This window comes from Cervus canadensis, chromosome 18 (assembly GCF_019320065.1).
Source record: "Cervus canadensis isolate Bull #8, Minnesota chromosome 18, ASM1932006v1, whole genome shotgun sequence".
Classification (NCBI taxonomy): domain Eukaryota; kingdom Metazoa; phylum Chordata; class Mammalia; order Artiodactyla; family Cervidae; genus Cervus; species Cervus canadensis.
In genome coordinates, this window is record NC_057403.1 from 41910557 (window position 1) to 41935734 (window position 25178).

Sequence of the window (25178 nt, forward strand, 5' to 3'; positions counted from 1 at the left end):
CTCCGCCCCATTCCCCCTCTTGCCCTCCTCCTCTTCTCTCCTTTCTTTTCCTTTCTCCGCCTTCTCTCCCCTCAGCTAGCTGCTTTGGGCCTCTGTGAGCACCATCAGTGCGCGACCTCCCAACCTCTGTACTCCCCATGGGGGCGCAAAACCTAAGGACCCCCGCGGAGAAACATCTGGCGCGACCACTCTAGACTCTCGACGTCCTGGGGAGCAGGACTGCCGGCACTCCCGGGGCGTGGGTCAGAGATGGGGAGGAAGGGTCAAAAAGAGGTGATCAGCCCGCACCTACAGATCATCAGAGCAAGAGCGTTTAGATCATTAGAGATGGTAGGAGAGAGATGAGAGAGATGCAAAGAGGTACAGACCTGGAAACAAAGTGAAGGGTCCTCCCCCTCCTGCCCTCCTCCCCCTCTTCCCTCCTCCCCTCCTTTCCTTCCTTCTCGCCGCCCCCACCCCCCTTCCTTCCCTCTTCCCCTCCTTTCCTTCCTTCTGTGCATGTTTAAGCATTTACTCGGCCTCAGGCATAATGCTAGGTGCTAGACATTCACTGGGAAACCCAGCAGTCCTGGTCCCTGTCCCTGAGGAACGTCCCCTTCCTCTCCCAGGAAGGAGAATTCACTAATTGCTAAGCTGTGATGGGAATCTTCAGCAGGTGTGGGAATACCTGACCTCAGTCCCTAAACTAGCACAGATGGTCAGGGGAGGCTTCCTGGAAGAAGTGACTTCCGGGCTGGGATCTGAAGACACGGACATGTTAGGTGGGGTTTGGGGGTGGGAGGGATGGTGCGGGATGGTCTGTGCTGACCTTAGTTGCTCAGTCCTATCCAACCTTTTTCCACCCCACGGACTGTAACCTGCCAGGCTCACCTGTCCATGGGGATTCTCCAGGTAAGAAAACTGGAGTGGGTTGCCATGCCCTCCTCCAGGAGATCTTCATGGTCTAGGGAACATCATTTACAAAGGTCCAGAGATGAAGGACAGCAAGTTCCCTCTGTCTGGAAATTGGGGGTGAAGTGGGGGAGGGGGAGGAGGTGGGAGTGAGGGGCAACAGGGACCAATGTGAGGAGCAACATCATGGGCTGAAAGGTCAGTGACAATCGGCCTGTGAGGGTGTCGGAAGTCAGGGTGATGAATCTGGTCTTTATTGTAAGATCCAGAAAAGCCTCTGCAGCTTGGGTCTCAGTGGGTTTCAGACAAGTACAGGCTTGTCTGACAGGCATGCCCTGCTGGCTGGTCAGAAGGCAGTCTGTAAGGAACCCCTTGGGAGGGACTTCACCCCACAGGAGGGAGCCTGGCCCATCGTCCTGACCCAGAGAGAAGCCTTGCCTGTTTTGGGGAGGGTGAGTCCGAGGTCAATGGGGGAGGGGGGTTGCCTCCTGGCTCAGCCCCATTTGGCTCAGGTCCATATCCTTTGGATTACCAGAGAGCCAAGTTGGAGAGCAGAGAGCTGGGAGTGAAAATGGAAAAAGTTGTCTCACTAAAGCAGGGCTTACAAACTCGTGGCCTGTGGGCTGAATCCCGCCTGAACAGCATTTTGAAACTTGGGAAGCTTCATGTCAAAATCTGAATTTCTGGTTTTCTTTCAGAAATTCCCCCAAACCCGTCAATACTGGGTGCCAGTTTCCACGTGGGAATGATAGCTGAAGCCAAACAGCGGCTGCCTTCGTTAGATGAGGTGTGGGCTTTGGTTTGCCACAGTCTCCGCCATTCTCTATTGCCTCACATGTGACTCAGCCCAGTCTTGCTCATTTACATCACTTGCCCTGTTTGAGGTTTACTGTTTCCCCGCTAGACCTTTGTAAGACATTGGGTACTCTTGGCACACGGCAGCTTTGACCACACCTCTTCACAACCTGTTCAGTTTTGGCATTCCAAGGGCCCAGTGTAGGGGCTTGGTACCCATTTATTTTGTGGAAAGTTTTCCTTTCATTTCAGGCTTGAAGGATTCATTAACAAAAGAAACCACTTGTCACACACAATAAACAATTTCAATATTTGTTAGAGGAGTCTTTAACTTAATTTCAATATGTAATCATTAAAAGAAAAGGGAAATAGAAACAGTACATATACATCAAAAAACTGGGCCAACCAACATCCAGACTTAAACAGTGTGCTGGGAAGTCCTGAGTAACTGCAACCTGGAGTCCCAAATGGGAAAAGGTCTCAGGCATTGTGTCCATTCCACAGGTGAGACTTCAAATTGTTATTTTGGGGGTTCCTGCTTATAATCCCAGGCCTCAAACTGATATCATCATCGGTTTGTGTCCCCAAATGCAGCTCTGGTTTGACTTTCACCTTTTTATGATGCTGTTTGTTTCACCTTGTGAGTCATAGGATTTCGTTAGACCCCAGAGGTTTGGCCAGACCCTCAAGGGCTCAAGGATTCTAAGATCTACTCTTTTTCTTATCTGAAATGCTGCCTGACTTACTGTGCTTGAGGGAAGGTACAGAATCTGGGCAGTGTCCAGGCAGGTCAGAAACAGGGTTGGAGGCTTGTTCTCCTGCTTCTGAAGCCTGAGCAAGACTTCTTCCATTTTAATTTCCCTAAAAGTCAACCTTGGGATTATTTAGGTTGAAGAGCATAGGAATAAGGCAAGATGATATGAGCAGTCTTCTTAATTCTATAAGTCAAGTAACAATTGCAGACAGTCAACAGAAATAAAGTGACCAAAGACACAAGTAATGGGTTAAACCATGCAGAGAACAATTTTTTATCAGTAGAGGATTTATTAAAGAAAAAGTTTCTGGGGAGGGAGAAGGGAGGGAAGTTCAAAAGGGAGGGGATATATGTACACCTATGGCTGATTCATGTTGAGGTTTGACAGAAAACAACAACATTCTGTAAAGTCATTATGTATCAATAAAAAATGAATAAATTTTAAAAAAGTTTCAACATAAATGAGAAGTATGCTTTCATACATCAACTCTTACTTCCATTATTTTACTGGCAGCAATAGTGGTAACGATAGAATGTTCTATCAAGGCACAAGTACAGTTATCTGTGAAATTTTGTAACTCTTTGGTTCCTTGCAAAATTTTACATAGAAGTTTTAAGGAAAATCTAATATTAGGAGTAGACAAAGTAGGAAATAGCACCTGAGTCCTTAATAAAAAGTTCTCATAGGAGGAAAATAATAGGTGGTCCCTTTTCAATATAAATGATCAACATGTGTTAGGCTTCTGGAAAAAGGGGTTCCTAACTGATACATAGAAGTAGTTTCTACATCATTGGTTACAATACATATAAACTGAGGGGCTATTTAAAAAAACATATTAAAGGATTTAGGGAAGATAGTCCATTCACAATAGTTGGTGGAGTACTCCAATAAGCATGGCTCCTCAAATGTGAGAAGTTGGTCCACATAGCAGTCCCTAGGTAGCTTTGTCTATCAGTAAGTGGGTACAGTTATTAAACTAACACATGAAATTGGCACATAATACTTATATTCAAGGCTTGAGCTATATCTTTAGCAGTGCTGTGTAATCTAGAAAACAGGTAAATTTTGTCCATAGAAAGTCAAAGTTAAGGAAGGACAGGCCTTGTTGGCAGGGCCGGAGAAGTTATCCTGAGTTTGGGTCTGGCTCATGTTTCTCCAGCCTGAAGATTCCCCAGTAGCTTCCCTCATATTTTTCTTTTAATTATAGCATATCCTTGAAGGTTGAGGCGTGAATGACAATCCACATTACAGGCTTAGTTGAAGAATAGTCTGTATGTTGCTTTTTCTCCCAGATGGCCACATTTTTGGTGTGCCCACAGAGTCAAACCTTTTAAGTCACTGGAATCTGGATAGACTTCTACTGCTTGGATTCAGGCTTGTTCATCTCTAGTAGAGTTATACCATCGTCCCGTAGCATTTGGAACCCTGTGAACATCTACATGAAAGACTGAAACATTAGTAGTTTTAACAATTTCCCAAATGTCAGACCATAATTCTCCCCGTAGTTCTTTAGAGTCAGTTACTCTTTACCTATAGGGGAAGCCAGGTGGCCTATCCATTGACTACTGACCAAGAATCTGTGTATACATGGCATTCAGTTAGATTTTCTTTCTTTAATACCTGGTAAACAGCATAAAACTTGGCAAATTGGCTACTTTTACCTTCCCCAGTAGTTGTCAGTGATTTAGTAGTGACCAGATTATATGCCACCACTTTCCAATAGTGAGTGGATCCTATATATTTAGCTGATCCATCACTAAATCACACATGCTATTTTTCTTGCACAGTTAAAGAGTCAAAGGGCATTTGCCATTTTACAAGTAACTCAGTTATCTCAGGCGTATTTAGAGCCTGTTGCTCGAGCCCTTTTGTAAGACTTTAAGAAATCCTTTCATGTAATGCAGTGAACCCATGTGGCTCAGGTTTGGCTTGGTCCTGAATGTATCATTTCCAATTTATTGTGCTGGACTCCTGTCTTGCCCAGTCCTGTGGGTTTTGGGTGAACTTTGTACTCATTGAATGATTGGCACTTGAGGTCGTAATATTACAGTATATAGTCAATTGTTCTGTATCAATCAAAGCCCAGTCAGAAGCCAATAACCATTTTTCAAAGAGAATGTAATTTGTCATAGCTTTTCTTCCGAGGAGTAAACGTCTTTTAATTTCATGGCTGCAGTCACTGTCCGCAGTGATTTTGGAACCCAAGAAAAGAAAATCTATCACAGCTTCCACTTTTCCCACTTCTATTTTTTTGTCATGAGCGATGGGGCTGGATGCCATGATCTTAGTTTTTTGAATGTTGAGTTTTAAGCCAGCTTTTTCACTCTCCTCTTTCACCTTCATCAAGATGCCCTTTAGTTCCCTCCCACTTTCTGCCATTATAGTGGTATCACCTACATATATGAGGTTGTTGATATTTTTCCTGGCAATCTTGATTCAGCTTGTGATTCATCCAGCCCCGCATTTCCCATGATCTACTCCGCATAGAAATTAAATAAGCAGGGTGGCAATGTACAGCCTTGTCATTCTCCTTTCCCAATTTTGAACCAGTCTGTTGTTCCATGTCTGGTTGTAACTGTTGTTTCTTGACCTGCATACAGGTTTTTCAGGAGACAAGTAAGTTGGTCGGGTATTCCCATCTCTCTAAGAACGTTCCACAGTTTGTTGTGAATGGAATATTGTGTTGAGAAATGGAGTATTTCCTGCCATATCAGTAAACTAGAATGTCACAGTCATCAGCAATTGCAGCCCTCTAATGGGAAAGATTAAAGGCAGGAGGAGAAGGGGATGACAGAGGATGAGATAGTTGCATGGCATCACCTACTCAATGGACATGAGTTTGAGTAAACTCTGGGAGTTGGTGATGGACAGGGAGGCCTGGCGTGCTGCAGTCCATGGGGTCGCAAAGAGTCAGACACGACTGAGTGACTAACACTTTGACTTCTTTTCCCATGTACTTTTAACATACCAAATGAACCTAATTAGTTTAATATCTTTCTTTGGGATGCCTCAAGGCCCCTCTGAAGCACCCTCAAAATTAGCTAGAGGTCAAAAGGGCTTCAGAGTTTCCCTGGTGGCTGAGACAGTAAAGAATCTCCCTGTAATGCAGGAGATGCTGATTCGATCTCTGGGTTGGGAAGATCCCCTAGAGAAGGAAATGGCAACCCATTCCAGTATTCTTGCCTGGAGAATCCATGAATATAGGAGGCTGGCAGGCTACAGTCCATGGGGTCGCCAAGAATTGGACACAACTGAGCGACCAAGCAGGCAAACAGACAAAAGAGCTTCATTAGAACTAGATTTTAGTAAGTTCTCTCAAAAATACCAAAGGGTTTAAGTTACTCAGTTATATAAAATCATAGGTCACTATGAAACAATAGTTTATTCATTCAGCCAAAGTAACAATAAAAGATTTCAAAGGTAAATATAGCATAGATCACTTAAGAGGAAAATAAAATGTGTTATCAAAGGCAGTTCAACATCCCAAGAACACTTGTACTATGCCTGGAACTCTTTTCTCGGGGTCTGCTTTCCACAAACCTTTCTTACCACTTTCTGTATCCACAACTGTATTTTCCCATTCAAAAACAGACATCTGTAAGCCTCACCTACTTCCTTTTCCCTTAACAAAATGCAATTCCGTTCCTCATAACTTCTTTACTAAAAACACACATTCTACTTTCCTTAAGCAACCATGAACTGTCCTTTATATTAGCATTCTATAGGTTGGTGAACATAAATACCAGTGCTAATTTCTAAAAAAAAAATTTGCTTGCTTATAGAGAAGTTCTCAGGATGGTACCTAACATATTCATTATGTCAACCACAAATTGGCACTTGCCATGGTGGCTTGCTATCTACCTCTACAAGGATTTCTACCTCTACAAGGATTAAATCAAGTGCCACTGCAGCCGCTGACATTCAACACTCCCTGAAGGAGTTCAAGGTGGAGAGCAGAAATGAGGCACTTTGTGCTCTGGGAAAACTGGTAGGACAGGTCTTTGGTCAGTTAGATATTCTCAGGAGCTAATTTTATGAGCTCAATTCTTCCATCTCCTCCCATCTAGAAAAGCACTAAAATTGTTAAAAGTAATGATTGTTTCTCATGAGTAGCAGAAGCTTCATGAGACCAGCAGAAACTTTGTACAAAAAATATGTGCCTGAATGTTTGTACTTCCCCGTTTACCAAAATCACATATACACTGTCCTTTCCCCCCACCTCTTTGAAACAGTTTCTCAGAGCTATCTGGGGTTCTGTCTCCTGGGCTGCGGTCTTCATATTGCCCCAAATAAAACTTAACTCAGAACTATCACTTTGTGCATTTTTTTAGTTGACAATGGATAGTCCAAAATAGCGTTAGTTTCTCTGTAGGAGGAAGCCAGTGTTTAGTAATTAAAGTTTTAGCATCTTATTTTATTTGGAAATGGCCTAACTATTTAATAAACTTCCATCACATTAAGCTACTTTGTAAAGTGGACTCAATATCTGACTCAAATGTGGAATATGTTGTCTCCAGAAACCAAATAGCCTTTTATATTTTTGAGTCTCCTTTTTGCCTGGGGAGTTTTAAAATTCGATTATCTTTTGTTTAGCTTTAGGTAAAACCTCTCTAGGGCTTCCCAGGTGGTGCTAGTGGTAAAGAACCCACCTGCCAATGCAGGAGACGTAAGAGATGTGGGTTCAGTCCCTGGGTAGGGAAGATCCCCTGGAGAATGACATGGCAACCCACTCCAGTATTTTTGCCTGGAGAATCCCCGTGGACAGAGGAGCCTGGAGAATCCCCGTGGACAGAGGAGCCTGGTGGGCTGCAGACCATGGGGTGGCAAAGAGTTGGACATGACTGAAGCAACTTACCACTCACGCAAAGCCTATGTCCTTTAGCCCATTGTATTCCTAAAAGCTTTACAGTCTAAGTAGGTCCTTGGATTTTGGAGGGATTAATCTTCCATCCCAAGCCTCGGGGTCCCAGTCTCTTCTTGCTTTAGCTATCGCCAGATGAACTTTCCTTTTGTTCATCGGCTAATGTTGAAAGTGCTGCTTTTTGCTATTTAACTTATACAACCTTGACAGCAGCTTTTCTGGCTACTGACTGGAAAGTGGAGACTTGGTCAGCTAAAATGTAACTTCGACAAGTAACGTGAGGAGTTGTCCTTGTAAATTGCATGACTCTATCCGATTTTAATTTCTCTTCAACCAGTTTTAATTTGGTTTTGTGTACCTTATCGGTAGGCAGAGGGGAGGATCCAGCCCCTCTGACTCAGCACCTTCCATTCTTCTCCTTTCTTAATTTGCATGAGCCACAATCAATAAGTTCTAAAGCTTCAGTCTGCTTTAACTTGGGGTCTCCATTCTCACACAATCCAATGGATATGCCCCATTCAGTAGCTAATGAGCAGTAAGGCAAATCTTCCCATTCGGGAATAAAATCTTCGTTAATCTTAACCTCTTTCTTCTTAAAGAGTGGCATTTTGTTTCATGAATACTGCTCATGTTGCCAATTTATGTTTTGCTAAAAGTTTTTCTTTTGTTTCAGGTTCAAAGGATTCGTTAACAAAAGAAACCACTTATTACACACAATTTCAATATTTAATAGAGGATTCTTTAGCTTAATTTCAATATACAATCATTAAAAGAGAAGAGAAATAGGAAGCACAGAGAAGAGTAACAGCATATACATCAACAAATTGGGCCAGCCAACATCTAGGCTTAAATAGCATGCTAGGAAGTCCTGACTAATAGCAATCTGGAGTCCCAAATGGGAAAAGGTCCCGGGCAGTGTGTCCATGCCATGGGTGAGACTTCAAATTGCTGTTTTGGGGGTTCCCACTTATAATATCAGGCCACAAACTGATATCATCATCAGTTTGTGCCCCCAAATGCAGCTCTGGTTTGACTTTCACGTTTTCACAATGCTGTTTCTCTCATCTTGTGAGTCCTAGGATTTCATTAGACCCCAGGGGTTTGGTCTAATCTATTCTATTAGAGGCAAGAAGTTCACAATCAGGGTCTTCCCAGAACCACGCCCTCTGCAAAGGCTCTAGAGAAAAATGTTTCCTTGCCTCTCACAACTCCTAGGGGCTCCTGTCAGTCCTTGGGATTCTTGGTCAGACCCTCAGGGGCTCAAGGATTCCAAGATGCACTCCCTTCCCTATTTAAAGTGCTGCCTCACTCCTGTGCTTGCAGGCAGGCACAGAATCCCAGGAATGTCCAGGTGGCTCGGTCAGAAGCAAGGTCAGAGGACCGCTCTCCTGCTTCTGAAGTCTGAACAAGACTTCCTCCATTTTAATTTCCCTAACACCATTTAGAGATGTTGAAAGCTGCAGAAACAGGTGTTCATGGTGACCAGCAGAGCCGTGGCAGTGCCCAGCAGTGACTAAGGCCCAGGGGACTAAGGGAGCATAGGAAATATCTAGTGGTAGTGAACTTGTTGGTGAGCACATGCCATACATTCCAGGCCCCCTGTGCATCCGTTTAGCTGTCTCTGCGTGGGCGACGTGCTGTGATCACCCTGGGAGCTGTGGTAACCCTGAGAGCCCCATGGTGATGTGGCAGAACCACAAAATGAAAGCAACCAGTCCCACTTACCACTGCAGACTTGGTAAGTGGAAAAACAAACTTTGACATTAAAAAACCACTGAGATCTGGGGATACGGTTGTTACTGCAGCATCTTTTAGCCAATCTTAATATGTATAAATGGTGTCCCCCCCGGGACTTCCCTGGTGGTCCAGTGACTAAGACTCCACACTCCTAGTGCAGGGGTCCTGGGTTTGATCCCTGGTCAGGAAACTAGATCTTACATGCTGCAACTGAGAGAATGCAAGCTGCAATGAAGATGGAAAATCCTGTGTGCGAAGAACAGGCACAGCCAAATAAATAAATAAGCCCTTAAAAATTTGTGTTCCCCCAAAAAGATGTGTTCTACTCCTAACCTCCAGTACCTGAAAATGTACTTTCACTTGGAAAGAGAGTCTTCGTAGAAATCACCAAGTTTAGATGGGGTCATACTGGATTAAGGTGGGCCCTAATCCAATGACTGGTGTTCTTAGCAGAAATTTGCACACAGAAACACACATGTGACCATGGAAGTGCAATCTAAAATGACACAGCTGGAAGACCAAGAATCCCAAGGACTGACAGGAGCCCCTAGAAGTTGTGAGAGGAAAGGAAACAGTTTTCTCTAGAGCCTTTGCGGAGGGCGTGGTTCTGAGAACACCCTGATTGGTGAATTTCTAACCTATAATAGAATAGATTATTCTATTATCTAGAATTATGATAAATAAATTTTTGATTTAAAAAATTATTATTTTTTTAAAATTTATTTGGCTGTGCCAGGTCTGAGCTGCAGCAGGTGGGATCTAGTTCCCTGACCAGGGATTGATCCCGGCCCCCTGCATTGGAGCACAGAGTCTCAGCCACTGGCCACCAGAGAAGTCCCAATTTCTGGCGTTTTAAACCACTCAGTTTATGCTACTTTGTTACAGAAGCACTGGGAAATTTATACAGGTCTCAATTAGGTGACAGGCTTCCCTGGTGGCCCAGCAGTAAAGAATCTACTTACCAATGCAGGAGATGCAGGTTCGATCCCTGAGTCAGGAAGATCCCCTGAAGAAGGAAATGGCAACCCACTAAGTATTCTTGTCTGGGAAATCTCATGGACAGAGGAACCTGGTGGGCTACAGTTTATGGGGTTGCAAAGAGTCAGACACGACTTAGCGACTAAACAACGATTAGGTAACACCAGGATATGGCCTTGATTTCTGCCATTCGTTCATTCATTCATTCATTCAGGAAAGCTTTAATGAACACTGTTTCAGGTGCTGGAGTGTGGCAGCATTGAGATGAAGTCTGTATCACTGAAGAGGGAAAACAAGGATGAGAGATATTTAACAGAAGAAGACCGGACCCAGGGGAGGTAGTGGCCACATGTTGTTTATTCCTTCCCAAGACCCTGTCCTCCTGCTCTTGGTAGCTGCCTCTCCCCTTCATTTTCCTTTGGGGAACTTCCTCTCCCCAATTCTTGGTCTATGAGATTCAGTGGATGTGACCTGCTTCCTGGTTCCTGACTCCATGTGACCCAGGCCTGGCTAAAAAGTGAATTGAGTATTACTGGTTAGGTGATGATTCAGAGGGAGGCTTATGAGTCCACTGGAGCCCATGAAAATTAATTCCGGGTCTTTCACTGGAGGTACTTGGGATGCAGCTACACTTTCGGCTATAAATGGTGTGATGCAAAAATGGTGTGATGCAAAAGATGCAAAAGCCCTTAAGGATGGAGGCTTCCTAAGGCTGAAGCTGCCCCAAAGAGAGCAGATAGGTGATGCTGAGCACCTGGTGGCATCCGTGGATCCAGCCCTGCCTGAAGCCGGAGGATCCTGAGCTTTTGCATTTGTGAATCAATATATCCTACCCCACTACCCCCAGCTCCTAAATTTGCATGTGGTTTGTTATTTTCCTGAAGCTGGTTTGGGTTACTTATCTGTCACGTGCAGCCTGAGATTCCTGACTGATAGTGAAAGACTTAGCTGAGACGTCAGATCCGCCACCTGAGGTCACAGACCTCCCTCATTTTGTCTCTGCCTCTGGTCCCAGAGACATCTGAGAAGCAGATGTGGAGAAACACGAGTGTGCCAACACACTCAGTCCTAGAGGAGCATAGTGGCCAGTTTCCTGGGGCCAGGGAAACCCTATGAGGTTTCTTGCTGGGACACCAAACACAGGCCAGGTCTACAGATTCCTGGCCAGCTCCTCCCCACAGTCAGGAGCCCAGGAGGGAGCAGTTGGCGCTCTCGGAGGAGGAGAATTCAAGGAGAGCTTAGCGAGGAAGGTATTAAATACAAAGCCTGTGGGTGGACTGTGGGGAGGGGGGCAGTGGGCCGGAAGCAAGATTGGGACCAATCGGGCCCAGAAGGTTGACAGAATGGTGCAGTTACGGGAGAGCAGGTGCCTTCAACGAAAGGACAGCCCCCCCATCCCACCCCCTCCCCTAAAAAAAAAAAGAAAAAACTCCCGGGGAGGGATCCTGGAATAAACACCCTCCTTCGTCCTCCTCCTTCCTAATCTTCTTTGCTGGGCTCCCCAGGCGCGGGAGGAGCCGGGCGCGGGGCGGGAGATGGAGCGCCACCTGGAGGAGCAAACGGGAAACTGGCCCGCCCGCCGTCTCCTGCCCCTGCTTTATCCGCAGCCACGCGGGCTTTCTCTCAGTTCCTGAAAGATTGGCACCGCCCTGGTGGCGGCCGTAGATCTTCTTTCAAGAAAGAACACGCTGTTCAGTGGCAAAGAGTGCAGGGAGCTGACCGCCTACAGCAGCAGGAATCGGCCTCAGCCTTTGAGCCTACGCTGTGCTCATTTCGTCAAGGCTCAGAGGGTCCCCGAGCACACGGTACCTGGGCTTCAGAGCTCCCGGCTGGGGCCACCTGACCTTTTCAGAGGAGCTGTCGTGGAAGGTGAGACTCTCTGGCCCATCCTGCTTCCCCACTCTTTTTCTTTCTCTGGCCTTATCTTCCCGAACTCCTTGGACTCCCCATCCCAGAACGTAGTCCCGGGAGGACCCAGCTGAAACACGCCTGTCCTCTTGGCCTGCGTGAGTCTCATCTGTTAGACCTCAGCTCAAATGTTGCCTCCCCGGGGAAGCCTTCCTTGACTGACCATCCCTGGAAAGGATCCACCTCCTCGTGTTATTTCCTTCCTGGCAGCTACAGCTGTCTCGAAACCATCTTGTTAATTTTCATTTCTTGTTTGATTCTTGACTCCTGCAAGAATGTCAGGATGTCAGCTGTGGCCCCGGTACTCAAATGGCAGAACGGCATTTGCATATAGGAGGTACTCGATTCATATTTGTTAAATAAATGGTCGAATAAATTAATGACTCTCCTTAGATGTGGGGACATGGCAGGGTAGGCTCAGTAAGCAAAATGTGGCAATGTGCAGTGGTCCCTGGAGTATAAGGAAAGGCCAGAATGAGCACCCAGGGGTTCTGACCTGGGTTAACTAGGAGTCATTTTGGATGACTCAAAGCTCTGGGGCTTCTCTTGTGCTGTAAAGGCATAGGCACCATCCTAGGTCTTCCCTTTTCTGCCACATGGAGGTCAGGTGGGAACAGATGGCTTTTGGAGAGGCTCAGGGCAGAGTTGTTAATTTGTAACCAACAGCAGGAGAAACTCAGGGTAGACTTCAGGAAGGACTTCCCAAGAGTGACTCAAAGGAATGAGGCCTTAAAGGGTCCATAGGTTAGGCTGAGACAGTGGCTTCTCTAAGGGACCTCAGAGAGACAGAGGACAGGTGAAACTCTCTTTTGCCTTGCCTGGACTAGTTGGGTGGACGCAAAAACCTTCAGACAGCAAAATGACCCTGACTAGGCTGGGAAGGACAAGTGGGCTATTGTCTTCCGTCCTTGCCACCCCCATCTTGCCCATCCATTTCCTCTCCATCACACCCACATGGGATCTCTGAGCCCCTGGGTCACTGCCTGCCCTGAGGTTGTGCCTGCCCTGAGGTTGTGCCCACTCCTTCCTCCCCGCACTGCCACGTCTGTTTTTGTCCAGATGTGTGGCTACTGACCGTGGTCATCAGGATAGAATGTAGTACTGACGCAGCCCTTGTCTGTGCCTGCTCCACCCCCTTTCTCCCTTCTCCTTAACATACACTGGGTTCTCCTTGGGAAACCACACCTTTCTCCCACATGGCCCAGGCCTGGCCAGTCGGAGCATCCAGCCCTTAGGATACAGGAGCCACTTGCTGGTTTCTATCCAAGGGGTAAACCTGGTCTCACAGTGGAGGCAGGAGCAGAAGATGCATGAGGGAACACTTTTTGAGACCCTGGATCCAGCTTCACCTGAAACCATCTCGCCTGGGCTTTCTGCTTGAGGAACACTTTTAGACTTCATCCAGTTTGGGTAGGAGTTCCATCACTGTACCTAAAGTGTGCAGGTGAATCCCCCTGGTACCTGGACAAGGCTCACCACGGAGGTGCTTCTGCCGCCAGGATGCAGCCACAGGGGTGAGCGTGATCTGTGGATGAGACTGTGACAGTGTCGGTTTGTCTGTCTGCATGTCACTAAGCCGGGCAGAGAACCCTGCCTTCCGCAGTTCCTGGAGGTCAGATCGTCCTGGGCAGGCACCGCGCTGTGGAAGAGATGGGGGAATGTAGATCCTGCCTGTGGGCTCCAGGGCATCCGTGAGGAAGGGCCCGCATTCCTGCCGCTGCTTGAGTGGCTCTGAGAAGCACGGGTTATTGTGGGGAGGCAGATGAAAACCAGGTAGTGAGCTCCCTGCCATTGGATGTGTTCAGACAGGCTGCCCCCCACCCCCACCCCCCCATCAGAGAGGTCACAGAGAGGACTCTTGACTGATGACCTCTGCTGTGAATGCAGTGATGTTTGTGCATTTGAGCTGTCCATTCATTTGTCATCAGCCACCTTTCCAAGCTGGTCTGGGGAAGGGGAGGCCCAGATTGAAGCACATAGTCTGAAGTTATGGGGCTTACCTTGGCACGCTGGGTCCCCCAGATGAGAGGCAGGTGTAGTCAAGGGGAAAAAAAGAGAAAATAAGTAAGGAGCTGTTAACTAGAGATGAACCAGCGTGTCAGATTTGGATGGATCCTAGAGAGGGTCCGATTACACCTCTCAGTTTAATGGAAGTCACTGCTGGAAAGGAGCCTTAGGCACTGGGCCAGGTCTTTTATGAACGTTGAATTCTCATGGTGCTCCTCTGACACTGGTCGTGTGCTTAGCATCTCTGATTTATAGTTGAGTAAACAAGGCATTGCTAAGGTCATTGCACGTAGTATCAGCACTGGGATACCTGTTGGGGCTCCCTGACACCAGAGCCCTTGCACTCAGCCAGCCTGCTACACAGATACCTTGGAGAGATGGGGAAACTGAGGCACATGGGAAGGTTTGCTGGGGTCACACAAGGGAAGGGAAATGAGCCACCTGCAGGGGCTCCATATGATCCAAGGACTGAGGCAAGCACCTTCTCAGAGGTCACTGTGCTTAGTTCTCTCATTGAACTTGTGACTAGGCTACGAATATGAGGGGAAAAGGGCTTCTCCGGTGGCTCAGCGGTAAAGAATCTACTTGTAATGCAGGAGCTATAGGAAACGCAGCTTTGATCCCTCCAATCTGAAAAATCCCCTGGAGGAGGGCATGGTAATCCACTCCAGTATTCTTGCCTGGAGAATCCCATGGACAGAGGAACCTGGCAGGCTACAAGTCTATCAGGTTGCAAAGAGCTGGACATGACTGAAGCAACCTAGCATGCATGCAGGTGTGCGGGCATAAGTGAGCCCAGAGAAGGTAAGTAACTTGACCAAGGACACACAGCATGGAAGTGTAAGGCTGGAACCCGAGACTATTATTCTTTCCCCTATAGCCGCTGCTCCTCCCTCAGCTCAGCAGGCCAGCCAACCCCCCAGCCTTCCACCCGTCCCAGCACCTCTGCGGCCATACCCACCCCTGCCCTCTGCCACCCTCAGCTCACTGGTTTTACCCTTGCTCAGGGGTCTTTTCCAAATGCCCTCCCTCCATGACTCGACTTGTAGAGGTCACCCCCAGGGAGCCCTCCTTGACTCAGAGTCCTTGCCCTGCGACCACAGACCAGTGCTGACTGTGACTGACTGACTGTGTGACTCTAGGTGCCTTCACCTCAGGGAGGCACATTCTCTTTATTTGCCCAGTATTCCTAACAGTCATCTCTCAGGACTGGGTTGAGGGTATGTTAGTGTTCCTGAAACACTTAACACAGTATGTGGCATGCATGCAGTAGGTACTTAATAATCGAGCCCTTTCTGTAATAATTGTGTTCCCTGCAGGGCTCATCAAGTAGGCTTGTGTGTGTGTATCTGTTCAAGTGATTAAGTCTTTGTTGAGCACCTACTGAATGCAAGTCCTTTCAGTTCAGTTCAGTTCAGTCGCTCAGTCGTGTCCGACTCTTGCGACCCCATGAACCACAGCACGCCAGGCCTCCCTGTCCATCACCAACTCCCGGAGTCCACCCAAACTCATGTCCATCGAGTTGGTGATACCATCCAACCATCTCATCCTCTGTCCTCCCCTTCTCCTGCCCTCAGTCTTTCCCAGCATCAGGGTCTTTTCCAATGAGTCAGCTCTTCACATGAGGTGGCCAAAGTATTGGAGTTTCAGCTTCAGCGTTTAGTCCTTCCAATGAACACTCAGGACTGATTTCCTTTAGGATGGACTGGTTGGATCTCCTTGCAGTCCAAGGGATTCTCAAGAGGCTTCTCCAACACCACAGTTCAAAAGCATCAATTCTTGGCACTCAGCTTTCTTTATAGTCCAACTCTCACATCCACACATGACTACTGGAAAAACCATAGCCTTGACTAGACAGACTTTTGTTGGCAAAGTAATGTCTCTGCTTTTTAATATGCTGTCTAGGTTGGTCATAACTTTCCTTCCAAGGAGCAAGCGTCTTTTAATTTCATGGCTGAAATCACCATCTGCAGTGATTTTGTGCCAAGACCGCTGGCAGATGGAGTTTTCTGATGAAACAAGGGGTTGGAAGCCCATCACCCTGAAATAGAACTAGGTCTCCCCTGGCCCCAGAGGTCCTTCTTGAGGCTAAAACCCACCTCAGCAGGGAAGCATATCTGTACCCCTCAGGCCACTGTGCTGTAAAGGCCAGGTTACCCTCCATTCAACCCCACAGCGCGGTGGAGCGGCTCCTTCTGCAGACAGGCTGCGCCATCTGGTGGCTATTCTTGTTGAAGCAGCCTCAGGCGCGGAGCCCGCTGAGTCAGACCATTATCTAGGCTTGTGGCTCCATCTAGTGGCTTTAATGTACAATCACACTCAGCTTCAACCTCAGAATCACCTGCGTGCGTGCGTGCGTGCCAAGTGGCTTCGGTCGTGTCTGACTCTCTATGATCTGACCTTATGGACTGTAATCCGCCAGGCTCCTCTGTCCTTGGAATTCTCTCGGCAAAAACACTGGAATGGGTTGCCATGCCCTCCTCCAGGAGATCTTCCCGACCCAGGGATCGAAACCGTGTCTCATTATGTCTCCTGCATTGGCAGGCAGATTTTTTACCACTAGCCCCGGGAAGCCCCAGAATCACCTGAGGAGGTTCGCTAAACTTTCTAGGACTCCATTGTAGAACTAACGAGCCAGACTTTGTGGGTGGAGTGCATGCTAAGAACCTGCATTTTTAGGCACGATTCTTACTTAGGTGATTCTAAACTCAAGGATTTGAGAAGCAGAACTGCAAAGGGACATCTATTGATGTATTTGTACCTGCTCCCACGTGTTCAGGGATAAAATCATCAACCCACTCCACATCTGAGAATCTCGTTTTTGTGTCTAAAGGGGGAGAAAACCGAGGTCCAGAAAGTGGCAGTCACTTATCCACGACCTCCCAGTGAGCCAGCAGACAGCTTCCCTCCCAGCTCTAGGGCCCGTGGGAGAGCAGGAAGAAAGCGTGGGATTTGTCACCTGCACTTTGCATGACGGGCCCTGCACAGTGAGCTGGAGAGCTGTGGCAGGACCTCCTGGCCTCTGGTCCTGTGAGCTGCAGAGTGTTTGTCTGTCTGTCTGATCACCACTGTAACTGTCTTGCTTGTCTGTTCATCCTTGTTGCCATAAGGGTGGGGTTGGACGCTGACCTGTCAATCAATAATAAGGACATAGAAGGTCTAGAATAGTAACAACTTGGATTATGATATCGTGAATCTCTGTCCTAAGCACTTTCTATGTATCAGTTCATCTGATCCTATAAACAAGCTCCTGGGAATATATTGTTATGGTTATTCCCTTACTCAGAGGGAGATCCCCTTGCAAAGAGGATACCTAGCACCGTTAGCAAGCATTGCCTTGGGCAATCTGCTCTGGGCCCATATTTTGAACCAGTGGCCACCCGGCACCCCGGGGCAGGTAAGGTTTGGCTTCTGCATCCTTGACGACATCACCATCTTCTCTCTGATCATCTTTGGCCAAGCCACCTTCTCTGTTTGGGTCTCTTTGTCTCTACTTGTTTGTTTCCCTGGTAAATGTTTATTAAAGCCCTGTGCTGGATATAACTAACTAACTGCAGTAACTAACTGCAGTCATTGCTCTCGTGGTGTGTATCTTCCAGTGGAGGGAGATAGACAATAGAAAGTAGATAAATGAATAAACTAATAATCAAGGTCATGTCTGGTGGTTGGAAGACATGTGAAGCTGGGATCAAGATGATCTGATGGGGAAACCTGAGAATGGGTGGTCAGGGAGGGGCTTTTCAGAGATGCTGATGTCAGATCTGAGTCCTGAAGGAGATAAAGGAACCAGACTTGTGCAGAACCAGGGGTAGAGTGTTCCAGGCAAAGAGGATGGCAGGTGCAAAGGCCCTGTGGTGGGAGCAGGCTTATTGTATTCGAAGAACAAAAGGGCCACGGTGACTGGAGCAGAGTGTGGGAAGGCCGTGCAGGACATTTGTGGGTTTGGTCCCTAAGCATCTGCCCTCCTTCCTTGGGGGGCACTTCTCCCCTTCCACAAAGACAGTGCTGCTGGGGGACTTCTATTTTGCTGAGAAGACAGAAGATCCTGCCTTCCTTCTTCAGAAGCCACGTGGGTCCTTGGTGCCTTTACGGGCCAGGATCTTCCTCTCGGTACCCTGCCGGGGTGGGCTTGTGATCTGGGTTCAGCCAGTGGGACCTCCAGAAAATCATGAACAAAATAAGTACAGACAGAACACTGGGAGCCCAAGCATGCCAGTGGGGCCCCATGGACCTGGTGTTCCCATCCTGGCACCTGCCCTAGCTGTCTAACTTTTGCCTCCATGCCTGTGTTATCATTCCAATTAATGCCCATTTATTTAAGTTGGGCTTCCCTGGTGGCTCACAGACCCTAAAGAATCTGCCTACAATGTCAGAGACCCAGGTTCGATCCCTGGGCTGGGAAGATCCCCTGGAGAAGGGAATGGCTACCCACTCCAGTATTCTTGCTGGAGAATTCCATGGACAGAGGAGCCTGGCGGGTTCCTTGGGGTTGCAATGAGTTGGACATGACTGAGCAACTAACACTTTCACTTTGTTTTAAGTAAGCCAGAATTGATTTCTGTTGCTTGCACCCAGTAACCCTAGTGATGCAGTGTAGGAATAAAGGAATATGAAGTTGGGGCCAGATTGCGCTGTTTGGCCAGGCTAAGGAGTTGGATAATGTTCTAATCATAACGGGAACCCGTGGATTCTTCTGGCACTGCCCTCCCGGGATCTCTTGATTCTGTGTAGGTGCCTTTTTACCTGCAAGGATGACCTTTCACCTGCCTGTCCCTTGTCCAGAATATCTCTCTTTCCCACCCAAGCCAGGTCTCTACCCCTCTCTATAATTAGCAAGCAACTGCCCCCAGGGAAGGAACAGAAAGCCGCTGGCTTTGAGATTGAGTTGATCTGTTCCCTGTACACTCCCATAAGGCCCCTCACCGCTCAGATAAACGCCTCTAAGACTTTATCCCGGCCACTTGCCAGTGGAAAAAAATAAGTCAAGTGAGGAGGAAGGAGAAATGGACAATCAGAATACCCTACATATTGTAGGACTCAGGGAGGGGGCTCGGGCAGGGGCCAGGGTGCCTGAGGCTTAGTTGAGACCTCAGAATGCCTCCTGCCCTTGAATTCCAAAGCATCAGGAACCAATCATTGTATCAAACAGCCAGCTGGTGACCCCAATCCTCCTGCCCCAGCTGTAAGCTCTTGGCTATTGTTTTTCGAAGAATCCAGTCAATCCCCTTTCCTGAAAGTACCACCTCATCCTTCCCCCTCGGGTCGGTGAAACCTTCAAAGAGGAAAATCCACAGCTTGGCTTTCGACTGCTGCCTCCCAGCTGTAAAGCCCAGAGACCTGCAAACTCCCATCGCCAGCTGGGGTCCCAGCCGTGATGCCCAAACCAGGCTCCAAGTATGGAACTTTCTCCATGGTCATTGGCCCTCCCCCCTCAGTGACCAGCCCTGAGGGGTTGACAAGGAGGCTCCTGCCCACCCCTTCACCCAATGGAGGCTCATTGTCACAGAATTCAACTGCAGGATGGCAGCCACTAGGAGGGATCTCAGGAAGGTGGGAAAAGGACTGGGCGTTTCCAAAGTGCACGTGTGGGCAGTGCCCGGCCTGCTGAGGGAATATTTCTATTCCAAGCACATCACCCCCAGCTGTGCAGAGTCGGGCTGAGGGAGGGTGGTCTCCTTTCTGAGCCTCTGTTGTTGTTGCTTAGTCGCTTAGTCGTGACTGACTCTTATCAACCTCGTGGACTATAGCCCACTAGGCTCCTCTGTGCATGGGATTTCCCAGGCAAGAATAGAAGAGTAGGTTGCCATTTCCTATTCCAGGGGATCTTCCTGACTCAGGGATTGAAACTGCGTCTCCTGCATTGGCAGGCGGGTTCTTTACCGCTGAGCCAGCAGGGGGGTTCATACCTGAGCATTAAAGCCTCTTCCCAGTGCCTATCCAAGCCTACTTCCCTCCCCTAACTCCACTCCCCTGCTCTCATTAACACCCTAAGCCCTCATCACACAAGTGTTTGCAAACACAAGATACTTAATTTGTGCACCTCAGAAGCAGTCTCCTCTAGAGACCACTGGGACTGCTTTTCCTCTGCCTGAAGCAACCTACCTTGTCCTCCAGGGTCTGGCTCAATGTCATGGCTATCGTTGATCCTTTTGGGCCTCTCCAAAGCCCCCTCGCCGCATCCCGACCCACAAGATTAATTCCTCTTCCCTTCCTGTGTCAGGGAGAGTGCTATAAACACAGCCCGCCCACCTCTGCTTACTGCCACTGGGCCACGCCCACTGCCCTCCACTCTTTCTCTCCAGTGAGCCTTTGAGTCCCACGTGGGAGAGAAATGGGGACACTGGGGTGATCACACAGGCTTGGGGGCCAGACAGACCTCTGGTCAAGTCCTGGCTCCATTGCTCAGGAAGTCAGTTACTTGGGTGTCAGTTACTTGGTTATCAGTTACTTGGTGATCTCTCCAAGCCTGAGTTTCCCTATCAGTAAGACAAATTTACAGTGCTGCAACCTCAGGGGGTTTTTCTGAGTCTTTATTGAGATAATACACAGAAGATACTCATTATGGTATTTGGAATATAGTAGACACCCCAAAAATGTTTGTTGCAGAAACAAATGTGGTCCAGTCCCGAGTTTTTTGAAGACCTTGTACCTCCCGCCCCACCATTCCCACCAACATCCACAAGACTGTCTCCATTTCTTCCCTGACAACATTATTTCTGTTCTTTGAACTCCATCAACTTCTTAATCACTTTGCAAAAATGGGAATGAGGGAAGCAGAATATGCCCACCAAGTCTTGGAAATTATTGCTATTCAGGGATCAGAAAACGAAGATTAGTTGCCTCTGTCTCACAAACAAATTAACCGAGTGGCAGCTTTTGGTGCCAAATACGATTCTTGTCGAAAGGATTAGACGTAGCAAATCCGGCTAGAATATACTGTGATCGTGTGTGTGTGCGCGTGGGTTTTTTTTTTTAAAGCAAAGCTGCAATAATCGTACATTTACAACTAATAAATTGGGTCCTTTAATTCCTCTGCAATAAGCCTTTGAAATATAATCTGTCATTTCAGACTTACAGAACATGACTTTTCATAATTATAATTCTCCAGCACACATGACTCCTTATAATTAAATTCACTTTTAAGAAATCCAAGGCTTTTTTTTGTGTGTGTGGATTATCTGTTCGTACGATGTCATAATGGTAAAATGAATGTGTAATCTGTTGAATAAATTTGATTAGTTCTGATATAAAAAACACACTCTGCTATCGATCAAAAGCTGGAAAGATAAGATGATGAACAAAATATACACTATTTCTCAGCAACAGGCTCAAACAAAGGCAGAACAAACCCAAGCATGTCTTCCCATTCCTGGGTCCCTTTAGGGCTGCATACCCCCATAAAAGAAGAATGTTTGAAACAACACAAATGTTAAATTATGGCCAGATTATCTGCTGAAGACCCATAAATTCTGAAAGGCAGTTGAATAAAAGCCCCAGGCTGGATTCAGAAACCAGACCCGAAATGGCCCCCAATCAGTGAATACGTGCAAGAGACGTACAGAGCCACAATCTAAGACACAAAGGAAAAGATCAGCAGATAAAATGGGAACCTTGAGCTCAGAGAAACAGACACAGAGGGAGCAGACTTTCATGGTCTAAAGGTACCATCTTGAGCTTTTCATAAGGAAGGACCTAGAAGCTATGTTGCAGCTTTGCAACTCTAGATGTAAACAAGTTAACGTTTCATTCTTCAGCTGAAGGCTGAGGTTGGATGCACCTTTGGAAGGGTTTATTTCCTCCTTGTGCTTATGGAAGAGTAAAGGCTGCCTCAGAGACAGGAGTTTCAGTGAGGACAGGACACTTTTCCCCCTCAGCTCAAGTGTCCTCCCGGGTTGATTCCTCTACCTGAGGCCCGGGAGATCCTGCCAAGTGACAGTTTTTCCTGAGAGATGCTACTTGATTCGAGAGCCAAATATTCAGCATGCACCTGGCTACCTTTGAGAGGAAGGGCTCCTTGGGAGAAGAGCCCACTCAGAGTGCCTTGAGGTCCTGTGGAGTCTCAGATCAGCCCGTGTCTTCAGGCCCTGTTCCAGGAGTCTCATCCGTCCTTCCGGGGAGGCATTTATAGAGGCATTTCTTGTGGATGGTCCAGGAGGATCACAGGGAGGAAGTGATGGCGGATTCAGGCAGGTGAGCCCATTCAGACCAGCTCACCAAACTGAGGTGTTGTCAAGACCAAGGTTAGTGTTGACCTTGGGCCAGAAATGAAATTAAGAACCAGACCAGAAGGGATCACAGATGGCAACTTCAAGTCTCAAAGAAGATACTCCAGCTTGTGCTGTGGGAAAGGAGAGGCCTGGAGAAGGGATGGCATGAGCCCAAAGTCATGTGGAACTTAAGAGCCAAGGTAGGTCTAAAGACCTTGACTTTTGATCTTTGGTCTGTGCTTAAAACACACACACGCAAACAATATTGTTTAAAGACTATATCTGGCTGCCTCCCTCTCTAAGGTCAAGGTAAGACCAGAATAGGGCTGGAGATAAGATTGGACTTGAGATTAGACTCCTTTCTGCTTCTATCACATGCCCTTGTACCTGGAGGCATTAACGAATATTCAGTGGGTAGGTGGATGGATGCACATGGATGGATATGTGAATAGATAAATGAATAAGTGGCTGGATGGGTAAATAAATGGATAGATGGATAGATGAATAGAAAAATGGATGGATGGATAGATGGACAGATGGATGGATGGATATTGAAATTGAAGAAGGGACAAAACTGAGGCCTCATATTAGCCTCCCAGACTGAAAGTCAAAGTTCATCCATGTATATGTTTTATTTTGATAATAGAAGTGATCCACACAAGGGCTTTAAATATTTAAAATTTAAAATATTTAAATAATATAAGTAACCAATACAGAATCAGGAGGTTTTAAACTTAAAAATTATAGATATCTAGATTTGAAAAAAATCAGAAGACATAGTGACATCCAGCTTGAATTCCACATGTAAACAATTTTGAAGCCGAGTAGCAGCTGCCCTGTTTGTATATGTGTGCTCAGTTGCTCAGTTCTGTCTGACTCTTTGCAACCCTATGGACTGCAGCCCACAAGCTCCTCTGTCCATGGGATTCTCCAGGCAGGCATACTGGAGTGGGTTGCCATGCCCTCCTCCAGGGAGGATCGAACTCAGGTCTGCTTGTACCTCCTGCATTGCAGGCAGATTCTTGACCCACTGAGCCATCCAGGAAGCCCTCCCTTATCTGAGGGGAGGGTAATTTTGAGCTGACCACAATCTCCACCACTCCCTCAGAGAAGGCAATGGCACCGCACTCCAGTGCTCTTGCCTGGAAAATCCCATGGACAGAGGAGCGTGGTGGGCTGCAGTCCATGGGGTCGCTAAGAGTCGGACACAACTGAGCGACTTCTCTTTCACTTTTCACTTTCATGCGCTGGAGAAGGAAATGGCAACGCACTCCAGTGTTCTTGCCTGGAGAACCCCAGGGACGGGGGGGCCTGGTGGGCTGCCGTCTATGGGGTCGCACAGAGTCGGACACGACTGAAGCGACTTAGCAGCAGCAGCCACCACTCCCTACTACCCTGCACCTCCCCCACACCCTCAGTTTTGTCCCTAGTCTGGCCGCATTGGTATCTGCATTTTCAACTCCCGAGTTGGGAGATCCCTGTGTCACTCCTGTCTCCCTTGGATCACTGCCCTGGTCAGTCTGAGGCTGACTTTCTCATCTTCCTTCCCCTTGCTCTTCCACCACCCCTCACTCTCTAGTTCTGGACTCTGTAGCCAGGTGATGTTAACCCCTGCCTTCTAACTCCCCTGCCTGCTAACTCGGGCAGCTCAAGAAGCCTCAAGTAGGCACCTGTGGGCCACTTCCCTCCAGTCTCCCAAGGGGGTGGTACAGGGTCTGGACAAGAGTTCCCCTGTAGCAGAGAAAAAAGGTGGGCCAACTGTCTGCCCTGAGTGGACAAGCAGGCAAGGCTCGAGGGAAGGGAACAGCCATCCATCGGGAAGTGAAAAGGGAATGATTTCTGAAAATATGCCCCCATGCACTTTTGTACTTCATTGACATTTTAATTAAGACTGGAGCACCCTTTGGGGAGCTCTGCTCTGAAGTTGAAATCACTTTAACATGCTGCCCTGGTATAAAGTTGATGATGAATGGAGGCCTGGGGTTCTCATATGTTTCACGGTGCTTAGCGATTCCTTTTCACAATGCATTATGATGTTAAGACGGTTTATGAGTTCCTATTGGCTAAGTGCGGCCATATCAAATTATAATTTTGCTCAGTGGATTTTGCTCTAAGAAGATTAAAGGGCACCCAGGCCTTCCCCAGTGGAAAGGAGGTCCTTGGTTCACCTCAAGCTCAAGGCAGGCCCCAGGAATTAAAATTGTTGCTGTAAAGGGTGAGGTGGAGTTTGGTGTGTGTGTGTGTGGCGGGGTGGGTAGTGGTGTGATAGTAACTGTAGAATCACAACATTAACATCATGTTCCTGAAGCCATCCTCCCATGAGAACCTCCTCAACCCACATGTTATGAATTTTTGTTTACAAAACTACGCTCTTTTACAAAATAATTTTATTTATTTATTTTTGGCCGTGCTGAGTCTCCGTTGCTGCTCAGCTTTTCTCTAGTTGTGGAGGGTGGGGGCTACTCTCTAGTTACAGTGTGCGGGCTTCTCATTATGGTGGCTTCTGTTGTTGTGGAGCATGGACCCGAGAGCGTGGGCTTCAGGAGTTGTGGCTCCCGGGTTCTAGAGCACAGGCTCCATAGTGGTGCATGGGCTTAGTTGCTCTGTGGCATGTGGGATCTTCCCGGACCAGGGATCGAACCCATATCTCCTGCACTGGCGGATGGATTCTTTACCACTGAGCCACCAGGGAAGCCCCAAAGCTCTGCGCTTTTATGTCTCATTTTGGTATTCAAGTTTTTTTCTCTCGGTGACTGAAACTTGAGCACAATCAGAGAGGTTCATGATAGGAAGTATTTGGACCAAGCCATTCATAGCATCAGTGTAATGTGTCTCTCTGATGAGTGGATGTTTACAGCTCTTGTTCTGTACCAATATCATTTTATCTCTATCTGCTAAATTTTGTGCAAAATGATTCTTGTAAGCATAGTGAGTGATACTATCAGTCTGAGATAGTTATCTAACCTCCAAACAATGAAATAAGTGAAGAAAGCTGAAATAGAAGCTGCTACCAAGGTTTCAGAATGTCAAATAAGTGGG

General features: G+C 47.4%; 2 long non-coding RNA genes across 3 annotated transcripts in view; both read left to right on the forward strand.

Moving 5' to 3' along the window:
- Window positions 1–13: 13 nt before the first annotated feature.
- On the forward strand, window positions 14–2699 carry LOC122420087. The gene is made up of 3 exons (XR_006263173.1): window positions 14–360; window positions 865–891; window positions 1590–2699. It is a non-coding gene; the product is annotated as an uncharacterized LOC122420087 (long non-coding RNA).
- An 8902-nt stretch (window positions 2700–11601) lies between these two features.
- LOC122420374 overlaps window positions 11602–25178 on the forward strand; it is a 90577-nt gene continuing 77000 nt past the window's right edge. For both annotated transcript variants that reach the window (XR_006263278.1, XR_006263277.1), the window contains exon 1: window positions 11602–11886. This is a non-coding gene — a long non-coding RNA (uncharacterized LOC122420374). The remainder of the gene's footprint in view (window positions 11887–25178) is intronic.